Source organism: Lycium ferocissimum, chromosome 9 (assembly GCF_029784015.1).
Source record: "Lycium ferocissimum isolate CSIRO_LF1 chromosome 9, AGI_CSIRO_Lferr_CH_V1, whole genome shotgun sequence".
In the NCBI taxonomy this organism is placed as follows: domain Eukaryota; kingdom Viridiplantae; phylum Streptophyta; class Magnoliopsida; order Solanales; family Solanaceae; genus Lycium; species Lycium ferocissimum.
The window spans coordinates 15,360,029-15,364,523 of NC_081350.1; positions in this window are offsets into that span (position 1 = coordinate 15,360,029).

Below are 4,495 nucleotides of genomic sequence, written 5' to 3' on the forward strand. Positions count from 1 at the left end.
TCATATTCTAAAGGTCCCTTTTCACTTTTCGAAACTCATGATTAATCTAAACTAAAGTAGAGGCAAGAGTTCTCATAGTTTCAGTGTTTAGGGATGGGCAATGAATCTAGTCAAGGTATCAAACCTATAAACAAACATGGTAAGGCTGAGGTTAATAAATCCCAAAAACAGCAATTTCACTAGAAAAAAAAAACAAGAGTTTAAGTGACAAGATGGGGGGAAATAATAGCATTAAGGAGAGATGAGACCAGTGAGTGCCAATTAAGCCAATAGGGCAAGCAAGGCAGGTCTATAAACAACATTCGCTTTTTCCAGTTTTACCAGATAAGGTCAAAGTAGGGTTAAGCTCAAAAATTCTCAGGCAAAGGTTCAAATTGCAAGTTATACAGTGTATTTAATCATATTAGGTCTTATAGAGACATTAGTGAAACTTTCAAATGATAATCTAACTCATTTTATTCCTAGAACCATACAGGGGAGTCAAAGGAAGAAATAGCCAAAAGAGATCCTTAGAAAGACATACCAGGAATTCAGAGAAGTCAAAGGGCAACTAAGAGGGACATAGTGCTATTTCTAGGATCAAGTGCAGATCAACCATAGTCCTAACAGATCACATATAATATGAAGTTTCAAGTAGAAGAAATGACAGGCTCCAAGGACTCATAACACTGTCCTAAGTGCAAAAATATAGCAGTAGACATGTCTTGGTTTAAGCAAATAAGCAGGTGCAAAGAATCCTATACATGAATCCTCTAAACAAAAGAAACTCCCAATCAAGTAGCAGGGATAAATATAATTAAGCAAGTGATATACTTAAACTTTGGAGAGTAAGTTTAATCTTTATTTCCAATCCACTCATCCTTAGTCTCGATGTGAATCATGTTATGCAAAAAGAATCCTAGAAACAGTGGCACTATATTAATATAAGTTAAATAAAACTCTCATGGAGAATTCCAAATAAATGGAGTACATAGAAGTGTCAAAGATCCAAAGACAGTATCCCCCTATGAGCTGTTCCCCAATCCATCTTGCCCAATCTTGAAATAGGAAACAAAATTTTTACTCCATATTATCTGCCCTTAAAAGTTTCAAGACATGATTAACAAATGCACACAATGCACCTAAAACTCAAGACACTTAAACTCTTCAAGGACCAACATGGTAAGCTACCAATGCCCAAGTTCTAGTTACTTTTTTCTATAGCTAATTCTTAATCTGGACAGTCTCAACACTTACTAAAATAGATTCAAAAATCATTTTTTATCTTCATATACTTTGTCATAGCCAGTAATGATGAAACAAGGCACTAGTCAAAGGAAAAAATAAGTCATGAGAACACACAAAACATTCCTCCTATGGTTTTACAGGTCACACAGTGAAGATAGAAAAAACCACATTCATTTTAAATATTTTTCAAAATTAGCTAAGTTTATTATTTTCATAGTAGTACTAAGAATTCATATAGGGAAACCTTTTAAGAGAGATCCTTCATAAACAAATTTCAAAAAGGTTTGGAGAAAAAGGGTCATTTTTATACCAAATACCATCTCAAAGAGTCTGAGCATCTGGTATGTTCAGAGTTGTAGGTCTGCAGATCACCTATAAGTTCTCAAAGGTAATTCTAAGTTTTGATAACACAAGCAGATAGAGTATAGATTCTATTAGATCTAAATATCCAAAAACAAAAGATAAGTCTATTATTCCAAAATCTATAAATTAGTCTTCAAACTGTCTTTAGAGGGTCTAACACACAGGTAGCCTTTGAAAGAAAGTATACATAAGTGGTCTCTCTTTCTTTTTTTGTTTTAGGGGAACAATCCAGATTTAGGTTCATTTTAAAACCTACTCTTATCATATGACTTATCTTAGACCATTTTAGAGTATCATTTAGGCTAAGTCTGATCTACTAATAGTTAACAAAGACACAGGGGCCATTTATGACCTTTGAAACAGCCTTAGTGAAGAACATACATCATAGGCATCGCATATTCATCTTTTCACTAAATGATCAATGTATACATTAGATTGAAAACTAAAAATGGTCCTAAAGTAATCAACATGAAACTAAGGTGAACACAACATCTACAAGAAACTAACAAAACACAAGAAAAATAGGAAAATACTTCATAGACTCTGAAATAAGCAGAAAAATAACAACTATGGTTTGAGATTGACATCGCTACCTCATTTCAACCTATTTAAACCTTAGTCTCATTAGTTTATGCTCCTAAACATCTTTTATACTTTGTTATAATAATACTGCAACATAACAACCTCAGATTTTCAGTGAGATAACGAACCAAGATCCAAAACCAACACCTACCTTTGACTCTTTATTCTTAATACCTAGAACTAATGATCAAAACTTCAAAAAAAAAAAAAGAGAAAAGAAAACTTCATTATGCTAATATGATAACACAATAACATGGTAAGCACAATGAAACAACAAACAAACAGCCTTTATACTAACATGAACAACATTAGCACGTATATACAAACTAAATTCATAAGACAATAACCTTTAAACAACTTTTGAATAATCATTCACAAAAATCAAACAGCCTTCATACTAACGTGGGCAACATCAACATATATATATATATATATATATATATATATATATATATGTTCCGCGCGCGCGCGCGTGTGTGTGTGTGTGTGCGCGCGCGTGTGTGTGTGCTCGTGCCAAACAGACTCATAAAACAATGACTAAAAAAAAAAAAACTTTTAAAAATCTTTCACAAATTAATACATAGGATAAGCTAGATATAGCAATAAAATGAATTAAAATGGAATATTACATTTTCGTGGGGCAACCCAAAGATCAAAAGAAGATTGAATCACCCTTTAAGCAATGAAAACCTTTTCTATCCTTAGACTACTCTTTCATTCTTTTTATTCTCTTATCTATTCCCCAACTATATGGATGAAGTACATTAAAAACTTTTTAGGGATATCAAAATTCACCCCTCTTCGTTCACTCCCCTCCTATTTATATCCCCAAATCTATAGAAATACTAGGACTAAATAGAAGGACACCTGGGCCCAACTTTTCCCCTCAAATTCCCCATATTCGTACCTTATTCCCAATTCAAAATAAAATCAGATAGGACAAAAATGAAAAACTAACAAACTTGTACCGTAAAATCCAATAATATTCACAAAAATCAGATAATATAAGGAATAGTATGCTTGCCATCACACAATATCTTGTGGCACAATTCCAACGGTGCAATTGTACCAGGATTATACCAATAAGATAAAATCCCACAAATTTGAACACACCCCTTGATAATTTCGTGGAAATGACCCTAGGTTTTCCCACATAAGGGCATGTGGTGCACAAGATGGCTAGGGGCTCACGGTCCCGCCCATGGCAACCATCATGCGTGGTTAGACCCGAGCGACATCCACAAAATATGGCTCAATGACTATAAATAGCTAAATAAAATGAAATAAAACTTGATAATCAAAAGAACACACGAGAGGACATAAAAGCCCTCTTAATTTTCTTTAAAATGACTAAAAATCACCATGAAACACCATCAAAGGTGGCAGAACCCTAACCCTAAATCGTCTCCATGGAGAGACAGAGAGAGACCCCGCACAAATAAACGTGGAAGGGGGGGGGGTAAATTTATTTATTAAACTTCCCCCTCCCCCTTTTAATAACCCCCCCCCCCCCCCCCCCCCCCCCCCCCCCCCCCCGCCCCAATTTAAATTAAATAACCCTTCCCCCACTAAATTAAATAACGACTAACTATTATAAATACACATATAATTAAATAAATAAATAATTTAGGCTAATTAAAATTTAAAACCCATAAATTTAAAATATTAACTTCAAAACAAGCCTAATATTGATATAGTTCCGAGCAATATTTAAGAATGCAAAAAAATGTGGTCAAAATGAGCCGTAACTCATACGTCGTCTTAATTAACAATTTTTTGGAGTTAGACGAAGCGGGATATGTCTCATCTTTTCAATTTACGTTTGCAAAAACAAATAACTCGTAATTTCTTGTAATTGTTAATGGAAATAATAATTAAACGTCAATTTTTGTAATTTTCTCGGGATTTTTAGATTTTTGATTTTTTAAGAGCATTCTTACTCCGTCTTGGACTCGAAAAATTTGAAAATTAAAATACGTGTTTTATGAGGTGAAAATTAAGTGCCAACAAATATCACGGTCAAGTGGCATACCTAGCAAGTCCGCGGGGAACACATTCGCAAACTCGCGTACCACTGGAACCGAATCAATAGTTGGAGTATCCGCACTGGTATCACGGATATGTGCTAAATACGCTAAACAACCCTTCTCCACTAACTTCTTAGCACGAACGAAGGATATGATTTTCTTAGGGAGGGGACTAAGGTTGCCTTTTCACTCAAGTCTAGGTGCCCTGAGTATAGCTAAGGTACCGATTTTAGAGTGACAATCAAGAATTGCATAATGCGGAGACAACCAACTCATGCCCAAGATGACATCAAAGT